Genomic DNA, 20,685 nt, shown 5'->3' on the forward strand with positions numbered 1-20,685 from the left:
AGTACTGTTCTGGATTTGATAAATGATGGCAGGTCATTTATCATTATTAGGAAAAGGAAAGGGCCCAGCACGGATCCCTGCGGAACACCTACCTCAACTTGTTCTATACTGGACATTTCTTTCCCAACACAGACGGCTTGCTTACGGTTTTGTAAATATGATCTTAATAGCTTAAGGCTGTTACCTTTAACACCATAAAAGTCCATTTTTTCGAGTAGTGGTGTATGTTCTACACAGTCAAAGGCTTTGCTTAGGTCACAAAAAGTCACTTGGGCAAAGCATTTATCTTCAAATACTTGATGGATGTATTTAACAACATTGTCTATGGCATCAATGGTTGACAGGTTTTTCCTAAAGCCATACTGTGATCCACTTATTAATCCTATGTTATCGAAGTAAACAGATAATTGTTGGTAAATTATGCATTCTAGAACTTTTGAGAAAACTGGGACTATGGATATTGGCCTGTAACTTGAGACAGAATTTTTATCTCCTTTTTTATGTACTGGAACTACCTTAAACAGTTTAAGCTCATCAGCGAAAAAACCCTCCAGTATACACTTGTTTATACAATATGTTAGGGAGTACACTATACAGTCTATTACTTTCTTAAGCATGTTACAAGACAGGTCATATATGTCTACACTGTCTGATGATTTTAACTGCTTCACTATTCTTAACACAAAACCAGGTGAGACCTCAGAAAAATTGAAGGTACTTGTGTTTGTTGATGACCTAGCAATATTTTTTGACAGTAACTGTGATGAGCTGATTTCAGGTTTAATTATAGCACTTCCTACTTCCTCAACTGATTTAATAAAAAAGTCATTAAATTCCTGGGGAGAGATACAAATTTTGTCACTTCTTTTATCTTTGGCGACACTATTTATTAGAGTCCATGCTGCTTTGCACTTATTGGTGGATTTCTCAATACTTCTGAGATTGTGTGCTTGTTTGGCTTCCACAATTGCTTTTTTGTACTCATTCCTAGATCTAACATAGGCTAGTTTAGCATGGTTGGTTCTCAGATTTTTATAAATATTGTACAACAACATAACTTGATTTTTCATAGTAGACAGCTGTTTTGTGTACCATGTATTTTGTCTATTTGGAACTTTTGCTTTTAGGACTCTGTCAGTTACTTTGCATTTCTTTATTGGTATGCAGTCATTAAAGTGTCCCAAAAATGCTTTGAGAAACCTATCAAATAGTACCTTTGCTGGCAAATAATTGCTTAGAGTATAATGCGTCTCATCATAACACAGGCCAAACCAATCTCTGTTAGAAAGGGACGTACGAAACCTGTCAATTTTCTCATCTGTGACTGGTCTAGTGACCACAACTTCTGGGACAAACTTATTTGCATAACTCTTATCAAGAGGGAACCTACTTGTATAATTTAAAGATACTGAATCATGATCAGAATATGGAAATACTGTCACAAAACATGATTCTTCTGTTGTTTTAAAATTTACAAAAATATTGTCAAGACATGCATGTTCTCTTGTAGGTTTGTTATTGACTGAATGTAAGTTGCACTGTCTTAGTAGGTTTTGGAGTTCAGTGACAGTACATTTTTGTGTTGTGACATCGCATTCAGCATTCACAACTCCACCTATCACAATATCATAATGTATCCATCTAGTATCCGTAAGTACATGTAACAGCAGGTCCAGTTTTTCTAAAAATACATTGGTTATACCCTTAGGTGACCTGTACAGGGAAATTACAACTAACTTAAAACTGTCTATTACTATACCAGCAGCTTCAAAGTTCTGTTCATCACACAGAAAATCTAGATCTAATCTATTGAATGTACCACTAAGTGACTTGTTAACGTATATTGCCACACCACCTCTTAAATGCAATTTTCTGCAGTAGCTACTGGCTAGAATATAATCATCAAATTTAATAAATGTAAGTTCACTCTCACTAGCCCAGTGTTCACTTAAACAAAATATATCAAACTTATTTTCTAATCCAAAGTCATTGACAATAAATTCTTTATCCCTTACTCCTTCAATGTTAAGATAACAGATTATAAAATCAAACCTGTCTTTCTTTACAGATGCACTATTTTGCTGAGAGGCTATTAAATCTCTGGCACTATTTATCTTATGGGCTTCTTCCCCTTGCTGCCTTCTACTAAAAAATCATTTATACGTAATGGAGGTACAGTTTTCCGTTTGCCCGCTACACTTGATACTGCTTCTGCTCTTGGAGGTCTCTTCGCGTCTTCTTGTTCATGGCATGATCTAAGTGGCTTGGTTCCCACTGTAGGTAGTTCAAATGTTGCTGCAGAATGGACAGCTGGATCACCTGTTGGTACACTTATGCAGTGTTGTGAAGTGTTATGTTTAACACAAACAGGCTACAGTATTTTTTTTAATTAAACTGGATTACTCATGCTTTCGAAACCTGACATGGATCATGCTGATTCACACTGCATAAATAAAAGAATGAAATAATGGTAAGAAATACAATAAAGCAACTTACCATGCAGACTGACTCAGTACATACCTCATCTCTTAACTCTTCTTTTATCCAAACAGTTACCTTGTTCTCCATGATTGCAGTTCAGAGCCCCTAAAAAACAATGAATCAAATGGTCAGACTCAATCAGTTTCCATTATTAATATAATGGAAGGAAACATTCCACGTGGGAAAAATTATATATAAATACAAAGATGAGGTGACTTACCGAACAAAAACGCTGGCAGGTCGATAGACACACAAACAAACACAAACATACACACAAAATTCAAGCTTTCGCAACAAATTGTTGCCTCATCAGGAAAGAGGGAAGGAGACGGGAAGACGAAAGGAAGTGGGTTTTAAAGGAGAGGGTAAGGAGTCATTCCAATCCCGGGAGCGGAAAGACTTACCTTAGGGGGAAAAAAGGACAGGTATACACTCGCACACACGCACATATCCATCCACACATACAGACACAAGCAGACATATTTAAAGACAAAGAGTTTGGGCAGAGATGTCAGTCGAGGCAGAAGTGTAGAAGCAAAGAAGTTGTTGAAAGACAGGTGAGGTATGAGTGGCGGCAACTTGAAATTAGCGGAGATTGAGGCCTGGCGGATGACGAGAAGAGAGGATATACTGAAGGGCAAGTTCCCATCTCCGGAGTTCGGATAGGTTGGTGTTGGTGGGAAGTATCCAGATAACCCGGACGGTGTAACACTGTGCCAAGATGTGCTGGCCGTGCACCAAGGCATGTTTAGCCACAGGGTGATCCTCATTACCAACAAACACTGTCTGCCTGTGTCCATTCATGCGAATGGACAGTTTGTTGCTGGTCATTCCCACATAGAATGCGTCACAGTGTAGACAGGTCAGTTGGTAAATCACGTGGGTGCTTTCACACGTGGCTCTGCCTTTGATCGTGTACACCTTCCGGGTTACAGGACTGGAGTAGGTAGTGGTGGGAGGGTGCATGGGACAGGTTTTGCATCGGGGGCGGTTACAAGGATAGGAGCCAGAGGGTAGGGAAGGTGGTTTGGGGATTTCATAGGGATGAACTAACAGGTTACGAAGGTTAGGTGGACGGCGGAAAGACACTCTTGGCGGAGTGGGGAGGATTTCATGAAGGATGGATCTCATTTCAGGGCAGGATTTGAGGAAGTCGTATCCCTGCTGGAGAGCCACATTCAGAGTCTGGTCCAGTCCCGGAAAGTATCCTGTCACAAGTGGGGCACTTTTGTGGTTCTTCTGTGGGGGATTCTGGGTTTGAGGGGACGAGGAAGTGGCTCTGGTTATTTGCTTCTGTACCAGGTCGGGAGGGTAGTTGCGGGATGCGAAAGCTGTTTTCAGGTTGTTGGTGTAATGATTCAGGGATTCCGGACTGGAGCAGATTCGTTTGCCACGAAGACCTAGGCTGTAGGGAAGGGACCGTTTGATGTGGAATGGGTGGCAGCTGTCATAATGGAGGTACTGTTGCTTGTTGGTGGGTTTGATGTGGACAGACGTGTGAAGTTGGCCATTGGACAGGTGGAGGTCAACGTCAAGGAAAGTGGCATGGGATTTGGAGTAGGACCAGGTGAAACTGATGGAACCAAAGGAGTTGAGGTTGGAGAGGAAATTCTGGAGTTCTTCTTCACTGTGAGTCCAGATCATGAAGATGTCATCAATAAATCTGTACCAAACTTTGGGTTGGCAGACTTGGGTAACCAAGAAGGCTTCCTCTAAGCGACCCATGAATAGGTTGGCGTACGAGGGGGCCATCCTGGTACCCATGGCTGTTCCCTTTAATTGTTGGTATGTCTGGCCTTCAAAAGTGAAGAAGTTGTGGGTCAGGATGAAGCTGGCTAAGGTGATGAGGAAAGAGGTTTTAGGTAGGGTGGCAGGTGATCGGCGTGAAAGGAAATGCTCCATCGCAGCGAGGCCCTGGACGTGCGGAATATTTGTGTATAAGGACGTGGCATCAATGGTTACAAGGATGGTTTTCGGGGGTAACAGATTGGGTAAGGATTCCAGGCGTTCAAGGAAGTGGTTGGTGTCCTTGATGAAGGATGGGAGACTGCATGTAATGGGTTGAAGGTGTTGATCTACGTAGGCAGAGATACGTTCTGTGGGGGCTTGGTAACCAGCTACAATGGGGCGGCCGGGATGATTGGGTTTGTGGATTTTAGGAAGAAGGTAGAAGGTAGGGGTGCGGGGTGTCGGTGGGGTCAGGAGGTTGATGGAGTCAGGTGAAAGGTTTTGCAGGGGGCCTAAGGTTCTGAGGATTCCTTGAAGCTCCGCCTGGACATCGGGAATGGGGTTACCTTGGCAAACTTTGTATGTGGTGTTGTCTGAAAGCTGACGCAGTCCCTCAGCCACATACTCCCGACGATCAAGTACCACGGTCGTGGAACCCTTGTCTGCCGGAAGAATGATGATGGATCGGTCAGCCTTCAGATCACGGATAGCCTGGGCTTCAGCAGTGGTGATGTTGGGTGTAGGATTAAGGTTTTTTAAGAAGGATTGAGATGCAAGGCTGGAAGTCAGATATTCCTGGAAGGTTTGGAGAGGGTGATTTTGAGGAAGAGGAGGTGGGTCCCGCTGTGACGGAGGACGGAACTGTTCCAGGCAGGGTTCAATTTGGATGGTGTCTTGAGGAGTCGGATCATTAGGAGTAGGATTAGGATCATGTTTCTTCGTGGCAAAGTGATACTTCCAGCAGAGAGTACGAGTGTAGGACAGTAAATCTTTGACGAGGGCTGTTTGGTTGAATCTGGGAGTGGGGCTGAAGGTGAGGCCTTTGGATAGGACAGAGGTTTCGGATTGGGAGAGAGGTTTGGAGGAAAGGTTAACTACTGAATTAGGGTGTTGTGGTTCCAGATTGTGTTGATCGGAATTTTGAGGTTTTGGAGGGAGTGGAGCTGGAAGTGGGAGATTGAGTAGATGGGAGAGACTGGGTTTGTGTGCAATGAGAGGAGGTTGAGGTTTGCTGGAAAGGTTGTGAAGGGTGAGTGAGTTGCCTTTCCGGAGGTGGGAAACCAGGAGATTGGATAGTTTTTTGAGGTGGAGGGTGGCATGCTGTTCTAATTTACGGTTGGCCTGTAGGAGGATGCTCTGGACAGCCGGTGTGGATGTGGGAGAGGAAAGATTAAGGACTTTTATTAAGGATAGGAGTTGACGGGTGTGTTCATTGGCTGAGTTGATGTGTAGGTGAAGGATTAGGTGGGTGAGGGCAATGGATTGTTCAGTTTGGAACTGGTATAGGGACTGATGGAAGGAAGGGTTGCAGCCAGAGATGGGAACTTTAAGTGTAAGGCCTTTGGGGGTGATGCCAAATGTCAGACAAGCCTGAGAAAATAGAATATGGGAGTGTAATCTGGCTAGGGCGAAGGCATGTTTGCGGAGGGAATGTAAATAAAACTTAATGGGGTCATTGTGGGGGTGTTGTGAGGGTGACATGGTATTAGAAGGTGGAAAGTGTTAACATGAGGTGAAATGAAAATGAAAATAAAAATATATGGGGAGAGATAAAGGTGAACCGGAAAGAAACAGGAGATCTGGAATGAAAAAAGGCGAAAAGGTGTTGGTTACAGCTGGGCTATGTTGGACTTGGGTTGGTAGATAACGATGTGCAAAAAGGTTAGGTGGTTGTTGCCGCCAAAACACGTTAAAGGACGCAGAAATTCGGGAAAATTTCGAAAAAACTGCGTGTAGTATATTAAAAGGAGTGGTATTGTGGTGGCAGATTATGAAAATGAGACTAACAATTGTCTGACGAAGAAATAATCGCGTTAAAACCTGTGGGAAGCGGCTAAAAATGATCAGTGGTGTGGGAAAAACGGAGATGGAAATAAAGCGAAAGTTATTAGAACTGGCCGAAATGGTTGTTTAAAAGGTGAAAGGAGCTGTTTGTGAACTAGAAAACGGTGGATATTATAGCGGCGGTAGTGCTGAAAGCGGCAAAAAAATTTTTTTTTTGGTTATGGTTTGGAAGTGGGTTACGTATTGTTGAGTATATATATAGGCGGGATAAAATAGTATAGCAGATTACGGTAAAAAGGAGAAGGTGAATTCAAAGTGAAACCAAAGTGAAACTACTGGCAAAAACAGAAAGAGGAAAATAAGACGACAGAAAAGATTTCGAAATGCAACAGTGACAATAACAAACGTAATTGTTGGATTCAAATTAATGATATCAATATAATGGAAGGAAACATTCCACGTGGGAAAAATTATATATAAATACAAAGATGAGGTGACTTACCGAACAAAAACGCTGGCAGGTCGATAGACACACAAACAAACACAAACATACACACAAAATTCAAGCTTTCGCAACAAATTGTTGCCTCATCAGGAAAGAGGGAAGGAGACGGGAAGACGAAAGGAAGTGGGTTTTAAAGGAGAGGGTAAGGAGTCATTCCAATCCCGGGAGCGGAAAGACTTACCTTAGGGGGAAAAAAGGACAGGTATACACTCGCACACACGCACATATCCATCCACACATACAGACACAAGCAGACATATTTAAAGACAAAGAGTTTGGGCAGAGATGTCAGTCGAGGCAGAAGTGTAGAAGCAAAGAAGTTGTTGAAAGACAGGTGAGGTATGAGTGGCGGCAACTTGAAATTAGCGGAGATTGAGGCCTGGCGGATGACGAGAAGAGAGGATATACTGAAGGGCAAGTTCCCATCTCCGGAGTTCGGATAGGTTGGTGTTGGTGGGAAGTATCCAGATAACCCGGACGGTGTAACACTGTGCCAAGATGTGCTGGCCGTGCACCAAGGCATGTTTAGCCACAGGGTGATCCTCATTACCAACAAACACTGTCTGCCTGTGTCCATTCATGCGAATGGACAGTTTGTTGCTGGTCATTCCCACATAGAATGCGTCACAGTGTAGACAGGTCAGTTGTTGGTAATGAGGATCACCCTGTGGCTAAACATGCCTTGGTGCACGGCCAGCACATCTTGGCACAGTCTTACACCGTCCGGGTTATCTGGATACTTCCCACCAACACCAACCTATCCGAACTCCGGAGATGGGAACTTGCCCTTCAGTATATCCTCTCTTCTCGTCATCCGCCAGGCCTCAATCTCCGCTAATTTCAAGTTGCCGCCACTCATACCTCACCTGTCTTTCAACAACTTCTTTGCTTCTACACTTCTGCCTCGACTGACATCTCTGCCCAAACTCTTTGTCTTTAAATATGTCTGCTTGTGTCTGTATGTGTGGATGGATATGTGCGTGTGTGCGAGTGTATACCTGTCCTTTTTTCCCCCTAAGGTAAGTCTTTCCGCTCCCGGGATTGGAATGACTCCTTACCCTCTCCTTTAAAACCCACTTCCTTTCGTCTTCCCGTCTCCTTCCCTCTTTCCTGATGAGGCAACAATTTGTTGCGAAAGCTTGAATTTTGTGTGTATGTTTGTGTTTGTTTGTGTGTCTATCGACCTGCCAGCGTTTTTGTTCGGTAAGTTTCCATTATTACTACGAAATACAGCTCAGAGGCAATATTTGCAGACCACTAAAGGTGGAGGAAATGAGCCACAATACAGGAAAGAAATTTAACACTGGCCAAGGAACCAACAGAGGCCAATGACAAGAAGAAAGTTACAACGCTCAGATTATTACGAGTTCAGAGCATACAATCTCAAAATGACAGAAAATCAGAATATCATGTTGTGGAAATAATTGACTATTAATTGCTGTTGTTTCTTTATAGGATTGGCTTATGGGATAGTATCGAAGTCGGCATATCAAACAAAATCTTTTGATATAGTCAACCATAGTTTTAAAGATGGGAAAAAAGATTGAAATTGAGTTTGCAGTCTTCTTCTGTTCTGCTAGATTCATGCTTGAGGATTAACTTTGAGAATATCTCAGTGTACCTTTGCTATAACCCAGGATATTTACAATGATGTTCATATTAACAAAGATAAAAAGAGAATAGAATATTTGCTTCTTAATCATACTTGCTGCAATGAAATCTTTAATCTCTAAATCCAGATGTAATTCTATGTTTGTTCATTACATTACTTAGTTCCTGACAGACATACATAAACAACATGAAAATCTATCACTGCTCACCAGCCTTTGCTCCACACTTTTATCAGACAATTTAACATTCATTTTAACAAAGATGTTTCTCTGATACTTTCCTCATCCACATTCATAGTCTTAAATCCAGATTAGAGCAACCATTGCTGCTACTGGCATGCTGGACTCTTTCTCTATACAGCCTATTAAAGAAAAACATGCATACCACAGTAAATACACTGTCGTGCCAAACCACTGAGTCTTCATGATCAGTAACATTTAATATTAACTCTATTATAAAACTGATTAACTGAAATGCATTCCTCCTAACTGCATGTCTTTTATTCTATAAAACTACACTCACACATCCACATTATTATAGGCAATTGTTAACGCACCATTTACCACTCCCTAGTATACAACGAACTAGATGAACCCACGAAGCATTCTGAATGGGAACAACCGTGCACTTATCAGTGGTTTGCACCGTTTAGATGTAGATTTACAGAATGTAACCAAATGACTACCTTCAACGACACTTTCTTCCACTCAAACCTTGCAATTATGCAGTAACTGTAGACACTTGAATCGAAACAACTGAATTTAACAGCACTGTTCACGCAACATTCTGGAGGAGCAATACATCAGATCACAGCAAATACCGCACTTACACCTTGTCGCCTATTCACAAACAATATTACATATTAGATCACATGACGTGCATATGTCAACATTAACATAGTAATACAGCGGAAGAAAGAAATACGCTGCACGTCTTTTCTCGGCCGTCATAAGGCAGACCGTGTAATATTGGCTAAAAAACACATCATAGAGGAACTTCTGACAATACACGACAATCTCTTTTTACTAAGTTACGGAAGATAACTGTAGCCATTTTATCGGTCGGGGTGAAAACAACAAGCACTTTGCAATACCGGTACGTAATACATTCACGCCTGCCTGCCATTTTCTTTTTTTTTTTATGTGTATCACACGTTCATACGAAGAAACTTATGGAAAAACAATTAAGCCTTTTGTCACAATTCCTAAATCAACACTCATTGAAACTAGCATTGGCAGTTTGTTGTGACAAACATAACCTGCATCATTTACATATGAAATTCACACGCTGTAGTAAAACATCAGGCATGTCATCAACGTTGATCCAATCACAGCAGTTTAGAAACAAAATAAATTCACTTTCAAGTGTGACCGGTAAATAACATTAAATTGTAACGATATTGTCAAGGTATGAGTGTATAATAACAAGATTTTGCTTGCGTATTCCTTCATGAATCCAAACCGAGTACGTTAATGATAAGCTATGTGGCATTTAACTTGTTCCGAAATAAACTCCCATGTTTCCATCATTAATTTTTTAAATTCTAATTGCTTATTTTTATTACCTGGAGGATGTAACTTACACATTTCAGTTTTCAGTGAAATCAATAACACCACGGCAATGCGCTCTAAGAAAATAATATGTGGAAGAATGAACCAATGCTGCGGTTCTGTCAGACGAGAAGGCACTGTAGCACTTAACATTGCAATACTTGAATTTCTTCAAAAATTTAGACAACCGCCCTGATAAGGTCTTAAGTTGGTAATCGTACTTTTAATTCACATAGCTACACTCCGTAGACCAGAAATCATCCGTTTCCAATCACATTTTCTGTTTATTTGATATCATAGATTATTTCGTGTTACTGTTTCGGTCGAGGATTTCATCAGGTGCCGGGTGCTTGGCAACGTTTCTTTTTCCCTTTATTTGTGTGCTATAATGTCTGTACTCTGTAGATGCTGTACACTTATTTATAATCTTCCAAACCCGTCTTTCGAAGTATTAAAAAAGCATCTACGTCCATAATCTCCACATTACTGTGAAGTGCATGACAGAGGGTACTTCCCATTACAGGCTCTGCTTGTTATTAGGGCCTCTTCCCATTCCATTTATGTATGCTGCGCAAGTAAAATGACTGTTTAAATTTTTCTTGCACAGCTGTAGGTAGTCCAATCTTGATTTCACGATCATTATGGAGCGGCACTCAAAGGGCCATAGAACAAGATTCATCATTTAAAGCTGGTTCTTGAAACTTTTGAAGCAGGCCTTTTGGGAATCGTTTGCGTCTTATCTTCAAGTGTATGTATATTCAGTTTCCCCTGCTATGCGCAGTTCGTCATACTCATTTAAAACATGACTATTGATAATATTTTTGTGTGATTTCCTGTTACATTTAGAAGCCCGTCGATATGTATAGTTTGGCATTGGTGTCTTTGATGTGGTTTCAATTTGAGATGCACAGTACAAATATAGCGGTAGTGACAGCAAGAACACACTCCAAGAAGTAGTGCAAGAAAGAACTACCCATCTGCAGTATTAGTTTGAGGCAAATAGTCTGTTGATGAACCCAAAAAAAGAACTTAGAACTACTTAAACCTAACTAACGTAAGGACATCACACACATCCATGCCCGAGGCAGGATTCGAACCTACGACCGTAGCGGTCTTGCGGTTCCAGACTGTAGCGCCTAGAACCACTAGGTCATACTGGCTGGCAATAAAAGAGAAAATCATGAGCTAGTAAACTAGAAAAAATGTCACTGAATCCAGTCCAGTTGTAAATATTATTGGAAACAACATTTGCACAAAAATAATCCACAACTGCTTACAGACATGCTGTCAAAACAGCATAAAAAAGTCTCTTTCTTACTGGTAACAGTAACAGATGTAACTAAACCCTTTAAAAGTTGTGTACCATGCTCTCTTTGAGAAATAGCTCCAAAATTCTTACCATTTTTAAATTACAGAGCAATCTGTAAGAATTCTCTATGTTAATAAGAAGTATGAGCATCATAGGTCACTTTTCAAACAGTTTACATTTCTGCCCTTAGCATGCCTCTACATAATTAATTTGACTTGTTTCACATTGCAGCATTTAGAGTCCTTTAATGAAACCTCGATCACCATTCTCATGATGTAAGAACAAATTATAAATTATACCACATGGCACAAAATTATAGGAAAGCAGTGCTATGTACATGGTACATGGGAATCAAAATATACAATAATCTTCCACCAAAACTCAAAAGAGTTAGATCAGTGATGTAAATGAAAGCAAAACTGAAGAAAACTTTTATTGTAACATTGCTTGTTCTCAGTTCAATTTTTAGAAACAAACTTACAATACAAATTTCACGTATTTTGTTTTCCACCACATAACTTACGTATAATTATTAATAACGTATGTGGTCATCAAGATAATGCTACATTTTTCATTTTTTGTAATTATGCTACGTTCATTTCTCTTATAAATTCCAATATAACACTGTCAGTGGCATATTAGTATGGTAATTTTTAGTAGGGTATGTGTATGTGAAAAACTATGTTATATATGTAAAAGAAAGTGTATGTAAGAATCTATAAAACCTTTGTATGTGCAATCATCAAAACCCAGCTCATGTACATAAATAATCTATGTATTTCTCAACTCAAACACGCCACATATTACACCATTAATGTTTACTTACATTATTTTAGCTAAACATATGCCTGACTGGTACTATCAATATTTTGTAAGAAGCCATTGTCAAGTGGAGTACAGCAAAGCTGCAAACACAGAGTGTACATACAGAAATCCACTTATGTCATGCAATCTTTATGGCAATTATATAATAAAATAACACCCTACTTACATTTTGCTCATGAGATGTTTTTTGTGTCATCATCACATCCATATGCTGTGTAGTTTAATTAAGTAAACCTATGCCTATCCACATTAAAGATGTGAAGAGCAACAGTGTTGTGCTTTTCACCACAGTATCACAGCTCAGATTCCACTTTACTTACATTTTATTGGTAAAGGTTTATCTATGCTTCTGCTTTTTATAGACAAGTAAAATATTTATTACTGTTTCCTGCCATCTCATTAGAAAAGTAAAACCGTATACTACAAACAGAAAAATAAAAAATACAAGGTCAATACTCGAATCTTGGACTAATAAGAGAAGTGTCGGCCAACAAAAGAGGTTTTCTGTTGCACAGTTTCATATTGTCGACCCTGTTCTAATTAATTACATTGTAATGACACTATTTAGCCAACTATATTATGTAGAAATACTTATATATGCACAAGGGTTTGAGAACCTGCATGAATTGGGGGAAATAAAACAGACTGTCTTGCTGAAATTTTATCTACATGTGAATACTGCACCAACATGTATACAGTGACTCGTGGTTTGCTCAGAAACACTTGCAAATTTATCTGGCATTTGTCTCTTAAACACAGTAATAATGTCTACAACACAAGACTTTATTATACTGTCTCTCAATATTTTTCATAGGACTTACAACATAGGACTTACAATTATGTATTCGTCGTACATACCTATGAAGCAGTCTGTACGAAATCTGAGAAATATTCTGCTAAGAAAATACATACCAGCTAAATATGTAACTTATTCTTTCCAAGTAGGAGCCTGTATTGACACAGCTTCCAGATATCTTCAGTCATTGAATGAAGGTATGCAGATAATTTGTAGGAGATATTTCTCAAATATGGCTTTAAAAATCTTTTGAAATGGATTGTTTGTTCTATAAGTTAGATGCCATCAAGAAGGAAAACCTTTAGGACTGTGATCCTCTACTTCTTACTCTATTGAAGAGTACTGGTATCTTCACAGAAACTCTTAAATTTAATGCCTCAGATTATTTTACATATAGAATTAGACCTGTAATACAATATTCTTTCATAAGGTTGAGTCATTTTGATATATTTCACTTACTTATTTACAAGCTGACTTTTATAAGCTGAATTTTATATCCTAGGGAACACCAGCTATGGGAGTAATGGAATGCAGCTAACACGATGTAAAAACGGAATACACAATTTCTTACTTTATGCACATTGGGAGTTTGTTGAAATTCATGCAGAGCACAACACATCATTCTAAATACTAGAAAATAAAGGAAAGTATGCATCAAAATTATTTTTCTGCCTTATATTGTTGTCACATAACCAACAGTCCAACTTCAATTGATGACCTCATAAAGAGACGTAATTGTTGATATGTCTGTGAAACGTGTAATCAAAGTTTCGTGGCGTGACTTCTGAAATTTTTCTGCAGTATTTCTTCTTCCAGTAATTTTCGCGTTTGCAGCTGGATCTATGTACAGCAGCGAAGAAACAGCACTCAAAACACGCTAGCACTATACGGACTAAAATGTGCCATCCCGAAATCACGTGACTCAAGCTGCAGGAGGTGGGGTCGGCAGAATTCTCGTCATGTGTATCTGAATGCTGACCCCATATAATTTATAATCTAAGACACTGAGCAACTGCAACACCATCTCTATGTAGTCATAGAGATGCAAATAATCTGACGATCGGTTTCTGTATACTGAGATATACCTAGAATACTACATGGAATCAAAAATAATCTTTTTTTTCCTTTCTCAAAATGATCAAATAACATTTAGCAAGGGATAATGACAATATTTCTACGATTACAAGATATATCTGCATTACAGATAAAGTAACAGTTAATGGCACTTTTTGAAGGAAAATATAGAGATATGGTAATAACAAAGATGATAGTCTACGTTTTTTCTTCCTAGATTTCATCAAATCCATTCTTAATTTCCTTTCGTTCTTTTCCTTATGAGATCCATTATTTCTTTCCCTCTTTCCATAAGCAACAGTGTCCATCATGGACGCCTTCTTATTTCTGTTTAGTATCAATCTGTTTTCACAGGACTGCTGAGATTGATCTGCACACATGAGACATGAGATAATAACAGTACGACAAATATTGAAGCACGGAGATGTTTAGGAGCATCAAAAATTATTGGGGAAGATAGTGACACTTGAAGCATCAGTTACATAGAAGGTGATATGCTAAACATAGATTAAGGACAAATTAATCGTCGTTTGTTTGAACAGAAGATGTATGGGCCTAATAATATAAGATCAATGTCTTTTAAGATAGAGTGCACCAAGGGGAAATGGAATTCATAACGATTGAAACTGAGTATTATTGGTACATTATAACATATTGCATGTATGGAAGAATTTGAATTTCAGCAAACTGGTATCAAGCAAGTGCAGATATAAATTTTTCCAAGAACATAGATTAGTTAAGAGAAAAAAATAATATTATCTCACAGGTGCTAACGAGTGATATAGTTAATAAAGAGTTAATTATATGTTTAACACAGTGAAAAGTGAGGAAAATGTAATTCCTTCCTTATTAACTCCTAGTAGAGGTGCTTTTCCTTTTTTTAAACAGTAAGTGAGCTGAATGTGGCAGCTGTGATCATAAGATACAAGAAATACAGGGTGGTCCATTGATCGTGATCGGGCCAAATATCTCACAAAATAAGCGTCAAACGAAAAAACTACAAAGAACGAAACTTGTCTAGCTTCAAAGCGTAAAGCAGATGGCGCTATGGTTGGCCCGCTAGATGGCGCTACCATAGGTCAAACGGATATCAACCGCATCTTTTTAAATAGGAACCCCCATTTTTATTACATATTCGTGTAGTACGTAAAGAAATATGAATGTTTTAGTTGGACCACTTTTTTCGCTTTGTGATAGATAGCGCTTTTTCGCTTTGTGATAGATAGCGCTGTAATAGTCACGAACATGTGGCTGACAATTTTAGACAAACAGTTGGTAATAGGTAGGATTTTTAAATTAAAATACAGAACATAGGTACGTTTGACATTTTATGCCGGTTGTTCCAATGTGATACATGTACCATTGTGAACTTATCATTTCTGAGAACACATGCTGTTACAGCGTGATTACCTGTAAATACCACACTAATGCAATAAATGTTCAAAATTATGTCCGTCAACCTCAATGCATTTGGCAACACATGTAACGACATTCCTCCTCGCCATCCGTAATGTTCGCACATGCATTGACAATGCGCTGACACATCTTGTCAGGCGTTGTCGATGGATCACGATAGCAAATATCCTTCAACTTTCCCCACAGAAAGAAATCCGGGACGTCAGATCCAGTGAACGTATGGGCCATGGTATGGTGCTTCGACGACCAATCCACCTGTCATGACATATGCTATTCAATACCGCTTCAACTGCAAACGAGCTATGTGCCGGACATCCATTCTGTCATGCAGTGAAGCATCTTCTAGTAACATCGGTAGAACATTATGTAGGAAAGATGCACACATTGAACCATTTAGACTGCCATCGACAAAATGGGGACCAATTATCCTTCCTCCCATAATGCCGCACCATACATTAACTCGCAAAGGTCGCTGATGTTCCACTTGTCGCAGCATCGTGGATTTTCCGTTGCCCAATAGTGCATATTATGCTGGTTTGTGTTACTGTTGTTGGTGAATGACGCTTCATCGCTAAATAGAACACATGCAAAAAATCTGTCATCATCCCGTAATTTCTCCTGTGCCCAGTGGCCGAACTGTACATGATGTTCAAAGTTGTCGCCTTGCAATTCCTGGTGTGTAGAAATATGGTACTGGTGCATTCGATGTTGATGTAGCATTCTCAACTCCGACGTTTTTGATATTCCCAATTCTCGCGCAATTTGTCTGCTACTGATGTGCGGATTAGCCGTGACAGCAGCTAAAACACCTGCTTGGGCATCATCATTTGTTGCAGGTCATGGTTGACGTTTCACATGTGACTGAACACTTCCTGTTTCCTAAAATAACGTAACTATCCGTCGAACGGTCTGGACACTTGGATGAAGTCGTCCACGATACCGAGCAGCATACATAGCACACGCCCGTTGGACATTTTGTTCACAATAGCCATACATCTACACGATATCGACCTTTTCCGCAATTGGTAAACGGTCCATTTTAACATGGGTAATGCATCACGATGCAAATATCGTCCGCACTGGCGGAATGTTAGTGATACCACGTACTTATACATTTGTGACTTTTTCAGCGCCATCTATCACAAAGCGAGAAAAGTGGTCCAACTAAAACATTCATATTTCTTTACGTACAATACGAATATGTAATAAAAAATGGGGGTTCCTATTTTAAAAAACGCAGTTGATATCCGTTTGAACTATGGCAGAGCCATCTAGCGGGCCAACCATAGTGCCATCTGGTTTCCCCTTTCAAGTTGGATGGGGTTTTGTTCTTTGTAGTATTATAAGTACGTGAATTTGCGTTAATAAACAGAAGCAATGAAAAATATATGCTGAGGATTAAAATAGGTTGTGATATGGGTACAGTCAAGTGTTAAGTGAAGGAACGAACCTCTTTGAAAGAATGTAGGGATAGATGTAGAAAATAAGCTGAAAGGTTCTGTGCGATTGGTTTATAATATAAGGTGAAGTTTATTCACATTAGGAGAAGGTAGAAATGGGAGACAGATCTGTGAGAGAGACTGATCCACGGCATGGATCAGGAACATTTACTAAAGAAATTTATATGGAGCACTTTCACATGATTAAAGCAAGGTTTTACAATGTCTACTCACAGAAGGGTGTGGGGTGGTGGGTTACTAATAATTTATCATAAGTAAGTAATTGGAAATATTAGAATATTGTTCGCCATTTTTTACGAGAGCCAGGAAACGATTTTTGTGGTCAGGCAGAAAGCGATGGATATCATGCTGACCTAGTTCCCAGTCTGCAAGTCCACATTCTTGTCCAGGCCGCTGAATGAGATGTTTCTATTCTCTATTTACTCAGGGGGGTCAGAAACTATGATTATAAATGAAGATTCTGAGTTCTAATTGATGGATATATTCGATAAATTTTCACATGGACAACTTCGTGATATTCATGATGTTAATACTAACAATCAGTCTCTCTAAGCTAAACAACACTGTGAGCAGTTGAGAGGCGACCTCTACGGTAAGTTCCCATTAAATGGTCTTTCTGATAATCAAGATATTTGTTCGCCACAAAAGTGGAGAATAATTTCACCACTTGCCACGCAGATGTGTTAACATTACAGGTGGTACACTAACAGTTACTTCCACGAAATCTAAGCGATCTAGGACAGTGTACAGTCCTCGTGATTTCACTTCCCATTTGTACCGAAAACATGAGTTTAGTTGCTATCTGGCTGTGACGCCATCCTAGGCATCGCATACTCCGGCGTTTGACTGACATGGACTGTGCAATAGCTGGATGCGATGTGAAGTCTTTTTCAGAAATCTAAACGGTCCAGGACGGTGTACAGTCCTCGAGATTTGACTTTCTATCATTACTGAAAATATGCGTATAGTAGTGGCCAGGTTGTGACGTTACCGAAGGCAGTGCATACTCCGGCGTTTGACTGACTCAGACTTCATGGTAGCTGGGTGCAAGATGAAGTGAAATCTTGCCTTTCGAGCCGTATTCATATACGGGCGCAGAAGTCGAACCAGGGAACATCTGCTGTTATACATTCTATGCCCACGGTAGTAGCCTCTAAACGGCCACTTTCTTGGACACACAATATTTTATAACACTATTGTGCATTAATTTAGAATCTTTGTAATTTTTGTATGAATGTAGGTAAGTTGGTTTAAATCATAGAAAAAGCTTTGACTCGCCTACATTTAAGCTTTGCCGTCTAGAATTTTTAGACTGGAGCAAACAGTAGAACATGTCCTATGAACTACAACATTAAGATGCCTTTCATTTGCTATTATTTACATCCAGGCCTTGAAACTTGTTATAGCTCTATTATTTAATAGGTTTCATCATATGCTGTAATCAAAACTTTCTAGCATTAATATAACAGATACTTAGTGCACTACAAATAAGGACATTTCTGTTCCAAATTTAGTGTACAGTAAATTACTCAAAAACTACTAGAGGTAGCTTAGTGGGTCACGTAGTTATTATTTTTGTGTTGATCTGAAGCTTCATACAAATTTTCATATTTCTGAGTCTAATATTTAGCGCCTTCATTTCTGAGCAAAATATTGCTTTATCATGTTGAGACTTGTACCAGTTAATTTTGACATACATCTGCACATTATGACCAGTTTTGGCTTCCTAGCTTTATTATTTAGCGCCAATTATTTTTTTCTTAAAATGGTGTATTTAGGGAAAGATATTCATGTGATCAGTCTCAAATGATACAGCGCTTGTTTCGCCACAAGGGGATGAGCAATTCTTTTATGAAACGATTTGAATGATCACAGTGACAATTAATCACGTCAAGGAAGAGATGTTCAAACTTGAAAAGATACAGACTTTTCCTAAGCTTGGTGTGTGGGGAGCTTTTACACCTTCATGCACATTAATGCAAAAATATTTGAAATTTTGATGTGTACTTGCAAGGATGAAGAGTGAACGTACGGCTGAAAAAGACAAACGTAATAAAAATATGTGTAAACGAACCAATATGTAAAGGAGTTGAATGTTATGTAAGTTAAAGCAAATGGGTCTCTTTATTGAGATAATAGACTCAGGGAACAATTGATACCCACCTACAGAGAGAACTCTTAAGTATTTTAAATAAATGAGCAGATACACATTGTAAAAAGAGCTGTTAATGGTACAGTGTTTAAATGTGACACATGACACTTATAATAAACGAAGCACGTTTTATCAAATACTGTTTAACTTGAGCTCGAATAATAGTCACTAATGATACATATAAATGCCTAAATATTGAGAAAATGATAGTATTGATGCATATGAATAAGCCATTATACACAACGTCTTTAGCTTGAGTGGGGGGATATTTAGTGTAACTGGCCATTTAATCAAATAGTCTGGTCCACTATGGGTATTCATACCAGCTAAAGATGATCGTGAAAGCAGATAATTGTTAAATAGTATATAAGGAAGGAGCTGATTCTGCACCCCAATCTGGTTTTGTATGGGGGGTGGAGGAGGGTGTGTGCGCTGTTGCAACAAGGTCAGTGATATACAGTTGTGTGATGAGTGTCATTTATTTGTTGTGCAAAGCTATATGTATGTTTGAGAACTATGAGTTGATTGTATCATGGATAGGTTAGACTAAAAGGGCCACTGACAATGTCAGAGGGAACCCAAAACAAATGAATCAATTTTATGTTATAAAAAACTTTGATGTAAAGCCTAATGGTCTGATGTTATGTTTCAGAATGTCTTAATGTTTGGTTAAATAATTTTAAGTTACAATCATTGGGATATGTCATTGTGAGACTTGAAGACTTTGAATACAGAGAAGTGCAAATGAGAGTTCTGAGTTTATTTTGTAGCTCAAAGTAGTAGTAATGATCTAACTTTTCAGTATCATCCATCAAGGATCGAACGCCAGAAGAAAAAAGTTGATTCACAACAGTGGGACAGAGTAGCTGGACCACCAGAATAAGTTCTACAGGTAGCTGTTCATCAACAAGATGTATAACAGGTAACTGACAGAACTGACGTGGTGAAAACATATCACACACAGGCAGCAACTGAAGTACGCCATGCCAAACTCATTTTTTCACCATATGTTGTTGTGGATCACCTTTTTTGAAACCTATTTTGCGAACTGTTTAATAGGTGGTATTCATAGAAGAAAGATTCCAGTTGTTCTAGAACTACTATTTCAAGCAACTTTCCAGGTACTTAAGTCAATTAAATTGGCATGTAATTACTTGTTATCAATGGTAGCTTCCTTTTTATACACTGGTCGTATCTTAGTAATTTTTAAAAGTTCAGGGAAAGTCCCATAGCCAGTTGAACTATTTATTAAATGTGTTATTAGTTTTATCAGATCAATTTTGCACTCCCTAATTAATGTAGATGATATGTCATCCCAGCAATTACAAACTTTTATTTTGGGTTTTGAGATTATTTCCATTAACTCTGTTGCTCTCCCCCCCCCCCCCCCAATTGTATCTCCAGAGGACATTTAAAATTTGTCCAAGTTCGAGCTTGGCATTTCCCAGAAGCCGAATGGCATGTGTGAATGACCAGCAGTCTGTCAGGTAGAGGGAAATGCTGGGTGAGTTGTGATATACACAGAAGCTATCACAACATGGAGAAACGACAGGGCCACAAGTCTGCAAACGAAACATAATGACATCGTTAAAGTCATACTAGTGCCAAACCAAAGTTTCGTAAGGAAGGTTAGGTGCAACATAACACTAAGAAGTCAGGTATCACCCAACAGAAAAGACTCTCTGGAAGGCGAAGTTGCAAAAGTCTGAAGTCGCTAGGAGCGCTGATAGCAAGGAAAACCAGGACACATGATGTAGCCACCCAAACGCTTCAG

At 39.2% G+C, this 20,685-nt stretch overlaps 1 long non-coding RNA gene across 1 annotated transcript in view; it reads right to left on the bottom strand.

Annotated features, from left to right (window-relative positions):
* Window positions 1–10,029, bottom strand: part of LOC124720384 — a 63,828-nt gene extending 53,799 nt beyond the window's left edge. The window contains exons 1-2 of the long non-coding RNA XR_007006145.1: window positions 9,912–10,029; window positions 2,521–2,586 (exon numbers count right to left, since the gene is read on the bottom strand). This is a non-coding gene — a long non-coding RNA (uncharacterized LOC124720384). The remainder of the gene's footprint in view (window positions 1–2,520; window positions 2,587–9,911) is intronic.
* Window positions 10,030–20,685: the final 10,656 nt, after the last annotated feature.

Source organism: Schistocerca piceifrons, chromosome 11, assembly GCF_021461385.2.
Source record: "Schistocerca piceifrons isolate TAMUIC-IGC-003096 chromosome 11, iqSchPice1.1, whole genome shotgun sequence".
Taxonomy (NCBI): domain Eukaryota; kingdom Metazoa; phylum Arthropoda; class Insecta; order Orthoptera; family Acrididae; genus Schistocerca; species Schistocerca piceifrons.